The 14,192-nt window shown below is 45.5% G+C and overlaps 1 protein-coding gene across 1 annotated transcript in view; it reads right to left on the reverse strand.

The window, feature by feature from the left end:
* Positions 1 to 10,598, reverse strand: part of SLC39A14 (solute carrier family 39 member 14) — a 44,773-nt gene extending 34,175 nt beyond the window's left edge. Inside the window, exon 1 of the mRNA XM_032855851.1 lies at positions 10,449 to 10,598. The gene's annotated coding sequence lies outside the window, so the exon portion shown is untranslated. The remainder of the gene's footprint in view (positions 1 to 10,448) is intronic.
* Positions 10,599 to 14,192: the final 3,594 nt, after the last annotated feature.

A 14,192-nucleotide genomic window follows, 5' to 3' on the forward strand; every position in this document is an offset into this window, starting at 1 on the left:
CTCAGATTTATTGTCGTCTGCTAGGCACTGCAGTTAAGCAATTTGTTTTCATCCTCGTTTGATCTTCTCAACAACCTCCGTTTTGATAGAGTCTACAGGACTTCGCTATAATTGTAAAAGTATCAATGACACCTTTTTGGAGTAGGAAAAGATTCCATGAAAAGCACACATCAGTAAGACAGCTCCCTATTTTGGAAACATTAAAATAAAAGCATCACAAAATTACATCATCTTCATTTTATAGATGAGGATACTGAAGCTAAGAATACTTGATCAAAATCAGGCCACAACTAGTCAGAAATACCATTATTTGCTAAATTCCTACACATACTGAGGTCTGGTTTTGGATGTTTCTATTTTGTTCTATTCACCTATCCTGTACCAATGTCACCATTTCCCCCCCTGGTAAATCAAGTCTAACTTCACTACTTTCTTCTTTAAATTGTTTTGGCGATTTTTGTACATTTATTCTTTCAGAAAAAACTTTTTAAGTCCTCTTGTCAAATCCCAATACTTCCCTTTTGGAATTCATCCTATGGAAATCATGGTGATTTTGATCTATTGAGTGCTGACTGTTTTGGGCCTAGGGAATACAGCAATAAACAAAACAAACAAAATCAAATAAACATAAAAAATCTTTTAAAAAAAATCCTTAAAATGAATAAATGTATAATACACTTGAACTGCTAGAGTAAGGCAATCCATGTAACAAAAACATGTTTGAGCAGAGATTAGGCGCTTTGGCTCTCAGTGAGAAAGACCTCAGGGCAAATCCTAGTCTGCTTTTACTAGCTTCAAGGCTTGGGTCAAGGAGACTCGTGGTCCTTATACAGAAAAACAAAGCCTACTAATGGTCCCTACTTAAGAGCAGGTAATGAGATACTGAATTATAAGTGCCAACACACAGTAACTGTTCAATTAATATTAGTTATTTGGGGGAAGATTAACATGGAAAGATGTTCATGATATGGGAAGTGGAAAAAAATTAAAAAAGAGCCTATAAAACTGTAGACACAGCAGACCAACTTTCCTTAAGCTGTATTCATTCAGAGAAAGACTAAAAACGCATAATTGTTATCTTCTGATGATGGATTTAATGCTTACATCTATTATCTTTTTATTCATCTGCATTTTTTACAATGAACATATATTACTTTAAGAAGACAGTTAATTTTAGACTCCAGTTGGGAAAGGGGAAAGACTTAATGATGACCAAGTGAGAAGGCTTTTTCCTCCCCTTTAAGAATATGGAGGTGGACTGCAGTCCTCATCTGCCCTGGGCTGCACTACATTTGTGCCTGGTTCCTAAGTAAATAAGATCTTAAGTTTTATTTTAAAATCTTAAAGTTGAGCAGGGCCTCACTTCAGTTCTCCTGGATCAGGGCTTCTTCGATGAGATCCAGGTATCTATACATCTAGGTCTGAGAGATCAACTGGACTGTAGTCTGGGGCACTGGTCTGACATTTCAGGACTGCTATACTAGACAGGACTAGCTATTAACCTTCTGTGATTTATCTAAACTCTCTTAAGTCAGATCACCCCTCTCTCTACCAAATGGTTCCCACCACCTCTGCCCTGCCCACCCTACAGGGAAACTAGTGCTCAGTGAGAGCTCCATGAACACACACGTTGTTGTTACCGAAAAGTTGCTGGTCTTGATCCCAAGCATGAAGGACCTCAGAGGCCGGCTTTCAAATTTCTGCTTGGTTCTCAGATCTGGGTCAAATGAGGGGAGCAGGCAGGCTGAGGCTGGGCCCTGGCCTCAACAGCAAATCCTGAATTCTGTCTTAGGTCTAAAAAGAAGCCTCCCTTTTCTTTTGCAACTCTGTGAATGACAGTCTATACAGGACATTTCTCCCCATCCTGAGTGTAGTGAGTTGAAAAACATCCCCCCAAATCCATGTCTCCCCAAAACTTCAGAATGTGACTTTATTTGGAAATAGGATCTTTGCAGATATAATTAGTAAAGGATCTTGAGATGAAATCATCCTGTATTTAGGGTGGGTCCTAATGACTGGCATCTCTACAAGATAAAGGAGAGGGAGATTTGGACAGAGGGGCACAGAGAAGGATATGTGAAGATGGAGGTAGAGATTGGAATGAGCCAAAGAACACCTGGAGCCAAGAGAAGCTGTTAGAGGCAAGGAAGGATTCTCCCCTAGAGCCTTTGGAGGGAGTATAGTACTGCTGACACCTTGATTTCAAAAGTCAGCCTCCGGAACTGTGAGAGGACACATTGCTGCTGTTTCAAGCCACCCAATTTGTGATAAATTTGCTAAAGCAGCCATGGGAAGCAAATGCTTCAGTGCTGGAATTAATGCCTGATTGTTTTTATCTGGGGTTCTCTTGCTATGTATGGCTGGCAGAATTCTAAGATGACCCCCCATGACCCTTGCCCTTGCTTGTGGGTAGGCCCTGTAAATATGAGGTATCACTCCTGCTACTATGTTACGTTATCTGGCAGAAGGGATTTTGCTGGTGTTAGCTGACCAAATTCGTTGACCTTAAGATAGAGAAATTACTTTATGTGACCAGAACTAATCAGGTGAGCACTGGAAAAAGACAGGCTCTTCCTGGCCAAAGGGATTTGAGGCATAAAAGGATTCACCATGGGAGAAACCGTAATTTTTCCAGTGTGGAAGTCTAGCAGACACCAGCTGGACCAAGTGAAAGAACACATCACCAGTAGCGAGACATACTGACATCCCGGGTGCCTGGATAGGATGCTCTGAAAGGATGCAGTATCATTTTTGTGATATTCTCGCCCAAAATGCATGACCCCATTCTAAGAAGGAAAGACACAGAAACTGTCAGATACTAGAGGAGACTAAGAAGGAACAACTAAACGCAACATGGGATCCTGGAACAGAAAAAAGGCATTAGCGCAAATACTGGCCACATTTCAAGAAGCCCCGCAGTTTGGTTAAATAGTATTTGCCGGTGTTGAGTTCCTTTTTTTTTTTTTTTTTTAAAGATTTTATTTATTTATTTGACAGGCAGAGATCACAAGTAGGCAGAGAGGCAGGCAGAGAGAGAGAGGAGGAAGCAGGCCCCCTGCTGAGCAGAGAGCCCAATGTGGGGCTCGATCCCAGGACCTGGGATCATGACCTGAGCTGAAGGCAGAGGCTTTAACCCACTGAGCCACCCAGGTGCCCCTTTTTTTTTTTTAATAAAGCATTTCATTTATTTATTTGACAGAGATCACAAGTAGGCAGAGAGGCAGACAGAGAGAGAGGAAGGGAAGCAGGCTCCCCGCTGAGCAGAGAGCTGGACGTGGGGCCCTGGGATCATGACCTGAGTTGAAGGCAGAGGTTTTAACCCACTGAGCCACCCAGGTGCCCCTCCTCTTCTTGATAATTGTACTACAGAGGGAGGGACATGAAGGAAATCTGCTGTATTTTTTTGCAACTTTTCCTTAAGTCTAAAATTAGTTCAAAATAAAAAGTTTAAAAGGAAGTGGCTGCCTAAGATATTTTTCAAGCCAAAAGGCAGACTAAATGCTTCAGGAGAAATTTTGATGCCAACGTACAGTGGGGGATAGATACCCAGTCATATCATGAAAAACAATGACAAGGGAACAGGTATTTTGTGAATGGAGGCTGCCTCAGGGCCACAGGATTACAGACTTTTTCTCCAATACTTCTTTATTCTTTTCTTTACAATAAGGATGCGTTACTTTTGACAACCAGAAAAAAACAAAATTTTCAGGGGCACCTGGGTGGCTCGGTCGGTTGAATAGCTAGCTGCCCTCAGCTCTGGTTGTGAGCTCCAGGTCCTAGGATCGAGCCCCATGTCGGGTTCCCTGCTCAGCTGGGGAGTCTGCTTCTCCCTCTCCCTCTGCCTCTCCCCCTGCTTGTGCTGTGTGTGTGTCTCAAATGAATAAACAAAATCTTTAAAACAAAAAATAAAATAATAATTTTTTTTCCAAAATACCAAACAGTTGCTTGGGGATGCTGTGGAGTATGATTAATCCAAGTTTCTGGAAGAGGCTTTTAAGGTAGAGAGGTCCATGTTAAGATGGGATAGAAAGCTGTTTCCTGCCTCTGAAGGCTAAGAGGAGGCAGGAGGTGGCAGTTTAAGTGGACTGGTGCAAAAGATCTAGATTTGGGGCCACAGAGTTGTTATTCTAGGTAAGAGCAGGCTGGACCCCAAGACAAAGGGCTGCTGAAAGAGAGCTGTTAAGTCTTTGACATGGAAACAGCTAAGGGTTCTCAGAGTGAGTATAAGTACCTCAGACCCCAGAGCCCTTCAAAAGCCCTGGGTCCAACCTAAATTTCCAGGCATGCCTGTCACCAGCCCTTCCCTCTATCACTACCAACCTATGGCCTATGCTGATCACCCCTGCCCCAGGATCGTCCATCTTTGTACCTCCTCGCCAGGACCCCTCTTCCAGCTTTCCTTTCTTCATAGCTTTCAAAATTTGGCTTAATTCCACCTCCAGGAAGCCTTCCCCGACCACTCCCGCCCTAAGCACTTCACCTTCTTCCAGTCTGCTTAAGTATCTCACCTGCTTCCCTCAACTGTAGCTTAAACCCACAAGACAGCACACAAACTTCCACATGTCGTCAGTGCATCTCCGCAAGGACTTTGCAAGCATCTTCAGACCAGAGACAAGGTTTACCTGTCTTCACAGGGCGTACGCTCTCAGCTGAGCTCCACTGGTTTGCCCTGCCCCAGTACATCCTCCAGCAAATCACCTTTCTGCTCTCACAAGCAGAGGTCACATTTGGCAAGTCTGCTGTGCCTATGCCCAAACCTTTTTACACTAGTTCTGTTTGTTTTTGTGGTTATAATTTAATTAACAGTAACTGAAATGTAGGTGCAGAAAGAAAAAGGTTTGGTTTCTATGAAAATTCAGTGCTCTAGAACAGTAATTCTGAAATTCTGGTCTTAGAGGACACCTGGGGTCATTGAGACCATTTTGGGAGGTCTACTAGTTAAAAACGACTTTCATTATAATATTAAGATGTTGAAAGCCTTTTCACTCTCATTTTTCAGAGGCTACATGAAGTGTGGTGAATACAGAAGTCTTAGTTTTGAAAGATTTCTATGGCAGAAGTTTAGGGTATAAATATGTGTGTTCAGAGATTAACTCAGTTTGTTCTCAAGATTTCAACTGAGTCTTTACCAGCAAACTTACATTATACCTATTATAATCTCTGCTATCTCATCATCTAATAAATCATTATTTTGAAATTCTGTAGATCTGCAAAGATGTAAAAACAATGCCATCCTGTTCTCCATTTTTTTACTCTTGGAAAACAGGTACTTACATAAAAACATGCTTTTTATGTTAACATGTAATGATCTTGCATTTATTATTTTTAAATGTTTTAATCTGGTGGGGAGGGGGAGTAGGGGGAGAGGGAGAGAGAGAATCCCAAACAGGCTCCACACCAAGCTCAGAGCACAACACTGAGCTCAATCTTACAACGCTGAGATCAAAACCTGAGCCGAAACCAAGAACTAGATGCTTAACTGATGGAGCCACCCAGGTGCCCCAAATCTGTTTTAATTTTTAACACAGCAAATATCAAAAGATTTGGCACATAAACAAAAGACAATATTAAAGAATCCTAGGATCAAGAAGTCTGAGAACTGCTCATCTAGAAAGACATGTTACAAATGAGGGGAAAAAAGGGGCACCTGGGTGGCTCAGTCAATTAAGCATCTGATTTCAGCTCAGGTTATGATATCAAGGTCCTGAGATCCAGCCCTGTACTGGGCTCCCTACTCAGCGGGAAGCCTACTGCTCCCTCTCCCACAAAAACATAAAATCTAAAAAAAAAAAAAAAAAAAGTAGGTTTCTATATGCAGAATGATAGGCAAATGTCTTAAATTCTTTAAGAAAAACTAATGAACAGATGTATATGGCCTTTTACCCAGAATTCCCCTTCTGAGAATTTCTTCAAGTCGTAATTACACATGTAGGAAAAGCCATTTGTACAAAGTTATTCATTGCAGCGCTGTAGGTAACAACAGAATAGACAAAATAATGGAAACAACATAGTTCAGGGACAGAGAGAGATGACTTACGTACATTGGTTAAAGTATCACCGTACTTCCATATCCTGAATATTGTGTGGCTACAATAAAAGAATGACCCAAGTGTTCTCTGTGCTCATATGGAAAGATCCAACACAGTTGCTAGGTGAAAACATCCAGGGGCTAAACAACACGTCTAAAGTGCTAACCCGAACCATCTGTAAAAAAGAGGGGTGGAGGGGCGGGGTACGGTGTTGCACTGAATACCAAGTGTGTGTGTGAATGTATATATTGTTTTCAACCTTTTGATTTTTCAACTACGTGAAAAAAAATTTAATAAAATAAAAGGAAATGTCGGGGCACCTAGGTGGCTCAGTCGGTTAAGTGTGTGTCTTCGGGTCCAGTAATGATCTCAGGGCCCTGGGATCAGACCCCATGTGGAGCTCCCTGCTCAGCAGGGAGCCTGCTTCTCCCTCTCTCCCTCTGCCCCTCCCCCTGCTCGTGCAACCACTCGCTCATACAATCTTTAAAAGTAATAAAACGAGGGGCACCTGGGTGGCTAAGTAGGTTAAGCCACTGCCTTCAGCTCGGGTCATGATCTCAGGGTCCTGGGTCCGAGCCCCGCATGAGGCTCTCTGCTCAGCAGGGAGCCTGCTCCCCCTCTCTGCCTGCCTCTCTGCTTACTTGTGATTTCTCTCTCTGTCAAATAAATAAATAAAATCTTCTTTAAAAAAAAAAAAAAAGGAATAAAACAAAATGTGAGAAAACAGCAGGTGGTATGTATAGGTATGATTTTTATAGAGAATTTGCAAGCTTAATTAGAGTACCCAGAGACTCAAAGAAAAGGCCTCAGCCCTAAATCAATTTTGGTGAGTAAAAAAATACATGCATATGTTTTTAAAGTAAAATGAATTGTTTAAAACATGGATTGTTTTAAAACTCTCCACTTTAAACTGACTTTTTATTAACTACTAACACCAAGTGCCTTGCCTAAGAGCTCCTAGGGATCCAATGGTAACAAATTCGGGACTGTCACCTTCTCATTCCATCAAACTCCAACATTCTCCTGGGCCAGCTGCTGGTGGAAGGTGGTTAGGCCTGAGAACGCAGTCAGATCTTGAAGTTTCCAAGACGGTTTCCCACTGCTGGGCATGCCAGGCTCTCTCCAGGCTGATTCTATGGCCACTCTCCCTCCCGCTTTGTGGGCCTCCCAAAGTGTATTCTGCCTCTGAAAGGCTCAGTGACCACAGCAAGGGTGGGGACAAGGCAGCAGGGTCTCAGAGACCTTGTAGCAAGGCTGTCCTGCTGGCTCCCGGGAGGGCATGAGGCCCCTGGCTGGCAGCAGACTCTGGACTCCTTATCTGCTGACATTCTGCCAAACCACCAGCCTCCAGGTCAGACAAGTCCCACTGTAGACATCTAGCCAGTCCTGGCTGGGGCCCCAGCAGTATGACCCTTCCACATCCAGTCCCTACCCTCACATGTCTCAAAGTATTCTGGAAAGAGAAGACGACGACTCCTGCACTGGGGCGCCTGGGTGACTCAATCATTAGGTGTCTGCCTTCAGCTCAGGTCATGATCCCAGGGTCTTGGGATGAAGTCCCACATCGGGCTCCCTGCTGGGCAAGGAAGCCTGCCTCTCCCTCTCCCACATCCCCCTGCTTGGGTTCCCCCTCCCACTGTGTCTCTGTCAAATAAATAAATAAAACCTTAAAAAAAAATAAAGTAAAATAAAAAAGGACTCCTGCAGTAGAAACTTTTATCCACACAAGTAAAGGGACTTTCTTCCCCCTAAGTAGGCATAGGGGATAACTGGCTCCTTCCTCTTCACATTTTCAAGGAGAATTACCAATTTCATCATCACATTTACAAATAAAAACAGAACACTTGATGGTCTTCGCCATCAAGCCTCATGGTCACTAGCAAGCAAAGTGACTTGGTTAATGTGACCCATTAACCTCTCCAGATCTAGTTTCTTTAGTTGTAAAATAATCTAGTTTCTTTAGTTGTAGAACAAAGAGCCTAGACTGAAAGATTCTCAAAATCCCTGCAGTTCAACATCCTGCTGCCTTTAGTTCTGCAAGATGCCTAAGCATTACTTCTTTCACACAAACAGGCTGAATTATTTTAACACAGTGGAGAGAAGGGGTCCCAATTCTCAGATATATACACTCTATTCACAGCACTACTACTTAGATCCCAAGATCCTGTGAACACTGGACATGATTTCAGGTTCCTCCCGGAACTGAGTGGGATATGAGCAGGTAAGGAAAAAGGAAGACTGTGGGAAGGGTTTGAAAATAGAGCCAGTCCAGTGACTGATATATACCTGCAAGCCCCCCACACAATGTTAGTCCTTCCAGCCCATTATCAGCCCAGTAAATAAGTACTTCTGCTACCTAAAGAAATCACAACAGCTCCCAAAACTAAAGGTAGCGGGGAACCCCTTTTCCCTATGTCCAGTAATTCTGTGGAACAATCCCTGGAAGGGCACAGAAAAGCAGCCTACCCAGAGGCAGGGAAATTGCATTCATGTTCCCAAGGAGGAGATGAATCAGGCCCAAGTCTGCACTCATAGCACTCCTACAACCCAACCTACCTAGTTTCTAGAACCACTAAATAATACACCCCATCCCACAGAGATGCTGCTGCTGCTGAGACCTCTACCATGTTCCAGGAACAATCACAACGTGCTTCACGGTAGGGAGAACAGGCCCACAGAGGTTACGAAACCACCCTGCTGGAGAGTAATGGGGCCAGGATTTGGGCAGACTGATCTGGCTCGAAAGCCCAGAATCTCACACCGCCTCACACCGTCTCCAGTAGAGTGCCGTCTTTTCCTAACTTAACTGAACACAACAGCGTGGCCTCTCTTGTTGTGGCCACTTTATTCGTGTCTGGATGTCCTCTCCTCATCAGGAGTCTGCAGGAGCCAGGCCTCATCCCCTCCTTGCACCTGGCAGTGGCCACTGCAGAGCTGAGCACAGACTGGGCCCTGTGTACTGACATACGAGAGACGAGGACTACTCAAAGAGCGATAGAGCCTACAGTTCTTATTCTTCTTGCCTAAATGACAAGGCCATTAATTCTGTTTGATGCCCTTTAGTCACACCTGCAAACCAAAGGCAGAAAGAGTACCACTAGTCTAACTTCTGGCTACCACACAACTTAGGAAAAGCCCACCTCTGGGCCTCCAACAAGAAATGGAATATGTAGTTTTTAATTACAGCTTCTAAAAGTCACAATTTTGGACACCCTCTCTCTTGCTTCATCATCAAGTTCCTCTCACTTTTTATGGCTCTTGTTTCAAGAGTTAAGGAATAATCACAGATGCTGTAGGTGAGAGATCTATTCTGACCCTAGCACTGACCCCTTCCCAAGGTCACAGGGCAAGTTAAGAGCAGAGCTGGGACAGGGACCAGGATAACCAGGCCAGTACACAGTACACATTACCACCACCACTTCCCAGTAGCCTACCCACGTGCCTGTGGTTCCTAGGGAAGAGTGATTCTGAAGGCAAAACCAAATCCAGGGTAGCTCCAGGAAGAAAAGGATTCAAGGGTTCAAAGTGGTTCCTGCCCCCACCATTCCTTATGCCCCAGGTGAGCATTCTGCCTTTATCAAATCATGCCCACACCGTCCTATTGGACCCCCGGACCCTAGCAGACACTAGATCCTCACAACTGAAGCCACAACTTCGAGTCGAGAAAATTTTCTTGGCTTTAATTGAATCTCAGAATCACATGGTGAAAGGGCTTGGATGGCTATTTTGTCCCATTGCCCTAACCCACCAAGAGAGGGCAGTCTGAGCCAGATCGCCCAAATTGGTCGGCAGGACCAAAAATAGCTAAAAAAAAAAAAAAAAAAACCATGCCCACGGGGTAAGCCAGGTCAGGGTTTCACACAGTCCCTCCAGCTCTCGGTACTAGTCATCCGGAAGATTTGGGTCATTTTTCTTCTGCTGGTTGGCGATTCGGCCGGGGTGGGATGGGCTGGGGGACACAGTTCCCGGAAAGCAAAGTACAGAGACGAGTGTCCCATCGGAGCTGCCCACCAGATTTGCCCATCTGCTCTCTGCTTTTTCTCCTATCTATGGGCTCCAGGAAGCCCTTTGGGCTTTTAGTGCGGCTATCCACGTTCCGGACACCCTTCTTTGATTCCCACATCCCTCGATCTCCTGCCGAAAGGAGAGCAGCTGCCACCAACTAACCCCCATCGTGGCACCGCGGCCAGGTGTCCCCTCCATCCAGCGTCCAGGCGCATGTGCGGGTGCCCCGGGGGGGGGCCTCCCTGGTCTAGTCCGAGGCTTCGGAATCCGGAGCCCAGCTCCCAGTCCTTGGCGCCGCCGGGCCCCCGCCCCCACCCGGTGACCCCGAGACTTGGAGGCGCGCCGCTTCTCCGCGCGATGCCCCACTCCTCAGCACTGCGCGGTCCCGCACGCACGCACGCCCTCCGCCCTCACCTGAAGCTCGGGCGGACGCCACCTGTGCTCCGCGCAACCTCACAAGCCAGGCCCTCGGGCAAGCCGCAACGCCAGCGGTACCCCAGTCGGTGCGTCTGCGGAGGGAGCCCGCGTGCCCCAGCCCCGCTGCCTGCGTCCGTCCCCGCCACCGTTGCGCATGCCCCGCTATAAGCCTGCGCGTCAGCGGCCGGGCCCACCCCCGGGCCTTGGCCCCGCCCCCACCCTCAACCTCGCCCTCGCCCCACCCTGCTCTCCCCAGGGCCTGCCACGTGGGACCCCCGCGGGCCGTAGGGCGACGTGCGCTAGCTGTCAGCCGGCTGGCCGCCGGCTAGGCCCGGCCGGCGCTGGCGCCTTGCCGCCCCAGGCGAGAGCTAGCTCGCGGGGATCTTAGCCGCAGCAGCTTGGTCTTCTAGCCCTTACGCGAATTCCATTCTTCATTCACTGAGGCCATGTAGACTCCTCCTTCCCCTGGAAACTCCCATTAAGACCTTTCCCTCTCAGCGTGGGCAGCTCTTACAACCTGGCCTCCATCCCTTAGCAGTAAGACTGCTACTCACCCGATATGCATTATATATCTTAACTTTTGGTTGATGTAAAAACCTTCTCACCCCCAGCTCAGTTCTGAAATGTACCGTAGAAGGGGACGCACCCATACACAATGTTTCTTCTGCATATTTTAACCAGCCAAAGGAACAAAAGTAAAAATTTCCGACTCGAGTTGCGAATAAACCATGCATGTCGCATCGCACCCCCCAAATAATCAGGCTCTCTAAGGGCGCTACATTTCTTAATCCCAAACTGGGAGAAATGTTAATTTTGGAGTGCGGCGGGTCCTAGGAGTCTCTTCCGGTGTGGGATAGTCCTATTGAGATGGATATCAGGCCTCGGAAATGCTAATTTCTTGAGAAAATAAGCCACCCATTAAACTCCCATTGTCCTATTCTGCTGGACATCATGATTATTTCCTCTACAGCTAAACCAGCTGCCACCTGGGTCTAGGGGACCCAAAGGAAAGGTCTTGAAGCAGAACTACAGCCAGTTAGTACCCATGTCCCAGTTTTACCTCAATGACTGATGCCTCAGTGGCACTTAGGGTATCTGTGAATTTGCTCAGGGAAGGGGGACCATATCCCACTCTGCAGAGTTTGGGAGAGAGGAAGCCTCCTGCTGGCAGTCAGTGCTAACGATAAAAGGAAAGCAATCTCTGGAGCACGCAGCAGTAAGAATCCGGGGCTCAATGACAGCTTGTTCCAAAGTACTGGGTAAGGACGGGAAAGGAAAGAATTGAAACAAAGCCAGAGCGGGCCAGAGTGTTTATGCCACTCTTGAAGAGACTAGCTGGGCCCTGGGTTTTTCTAAAGTTCAATTATCCTCATACTGTAATTACAGTGCTCCAGTTGGATAAGGGTGGGATGATATTCCTCTCATTTTCCAAGTGATTTCAAAGTAATGGTATCTTGCAGAATTTCCCTCAGAGCCCCTTCATCTTTGTAATAACCCTTTATATTTGTCTTTCTTGGTTAAACTCGGAGTATTTTTCAGACATTATGTCATCCACTGGGACTCAATCCCATCTCCAATGGGCTGTCAGAAATGGTCCAATCTATACCACTCCTTCCTTTCTTTAAAGTACTGGGAAAGGAATGAGAAACTCACCCAGGGATGAAACAAAATAAGCATGCTTCCAACACATACAGCTCTGAAAAGTATGAAGCCCTTAAATGCAGATTGCACAGGGGTGTTAATCTCTTCTTAAACCTGAGGTCCAAAAACAATACCATGACTTCTCCAGCAAGGTGTCAGTACTGCACCCAGGGGAACAGGCTCCTTTCAGAGAGACAGACAGAAGGGCAGGCAGGACAAGACACCCCACCACAGGGCCTATGGCAGCACTTCACTTGTTTGCAACCAGACGAAGGGTACAGTTGCCAAAGTCCACCAAAGCTGATAAGCTATCAGTAATCCATTAGGGGAATACAATTAATTATTAACACAGCTTAAAATCAAAAGGTTTTAACTCTCCTTATCCACCCCCACACAAAATTCTGTAGATGAACCCTAAGTCTCTCCTTATTGCCTAGTACTACTCAATTTTTTATGCCTAGTGCCATGTTTGGGTCCCCAGTTCTGTATCTCTTTTTACAAAATATGCCCTTCTTATTAGCCCTTATTAGTCCTCTTCTCATTTCCACTTGTTAAAATCCTAACTCTTCAAAGCCACTTCAGAAAGTTTCTTGATTCTTCTGTAGCACATTTGATCTACCCTTTCAAACTTTCTTGATTGTAACCCACATTAAAAAAATATTTTACAGGGGTGCCTGGGTGGCTCAGTCCTTAAGCATCTGCCTTTGGCTGTGGTCATGATGCCAAGGTCCTGGGATAAGCCCCGCATTGGGCTCCTTGCTCAGCAGGGAGCCTGCTTCTCCCTTTCCCTCTGCCCCTCCCCCTGCTTGTGTTCCCTCTCCCGCTGTCAAATAAATAAATAAAATCTTTAAAAAGTATATATTTTACACTCCACTATAAATAACAACTCGAGTATAAATAATACAGCAAACAAGTTTTTAAACATTTCATTAGTACAGACAATGTACTGATATTTTATATCCTATTTCAATCTTTTAAAAAGTGGTAACAAGCCCACTAAATTTATTTCAGGACCCATTAAAACATTTTCATACGGTTTATGATACTTGCATTTTCCCCTTAAAAATTATTTCATTTTGGGGCACCTGGGTGGCTCAGTGGGTTAAAGCCTCTGCCTTCGGTTCAGGTCATGATCCCAGGGTCCTGGAATCCAGACCCACATCGGCTCTCTGCTCAGCGGGGAGCCTGCTTCCCCCTCTCTCTCTGTCTGCCTCTCTGCCTACTTGTGATCTCTGTCAAATAAATAAAAAAAAAATTTAAAAAAAAATTATTTCATTTTGGGGTACCCAGGTGGCTCAGTTGGTTAAGCATCTGCCTTCAGCTCAGGTCATGGTCCCAGGATCCTGGGATCCAGACCCACAGGGCCCCATACTCAGAGGGAAGCCTGTTTGTCCCTCTCCCTCTGCCTGCCACTCACCCTGCTTGTGCTGTCAAATAAATTTTTAAAATCTTTTAAAAAAATTACTTTCTCACCTCCTTTTTAGACCTTAAACTATCTTGATTACCAAAGATTTCTGTATATACCTGCATCCCCTAACATTACATCTTGCATGTGAAAGATTCTCAGTATTTGTTGGATGAATGAATAGGCCAGCTCACTAGAAGTTCCATGTGGGATGATATTTAAGGGAACTAAGCACAAAAAACAGACATTGTCATGACTATTTCCTTTCTGACAAGTTACCACAACTACCAGCCAAAAGATATGCAGATTGCCCATAGCTGAAGTGAATGGAACAGCCTTGGGAAAAAAAGGCAGAGAAATGAGACCCCAGGCCTGAGGACTGGGGGCTCAGAAAACCAAACACCCCTCTATGATTTGTGTTGACAAGATAGGCAACTTGATCAGCAGGTGGGGCAAAGATCCTCTTTTGGATCCCTCCAGCCCTCAGGTCAGTTGAAAGACACTGAAGAGAGAAATCAATGACCAGGTTTTTAAGATACTTTCTTTCTTTTTTTTTTCTTTTTCTTTTTTTTTATTTGACAGATCACAAGTTGGCAGAAAGGCAGGCAGAGAGAGCGGGGAAGCAGGCTCCCCGCTAAGCAGAGAGCCCGATGTGGGGCCCGATCCCAAGACCCTGAGATCATGACCTGAGCTGA

This window comes from Lontra canadensis, unplaced genomic scaffold (genome assembly GCF_010015895.1).
Source record: "Lontra canadensis isolate GAN:19392208 unplaced genomic scaffold, GSC_riverotter_1.0 scaffold10, whole genome shotgun sequence".
NCBI classification, from domain to species: Eukaryota; Metazoa; Chordata; class Mammalia; order Carnivora; family Mustelidae; genus Lontra; species Lontra canadensis.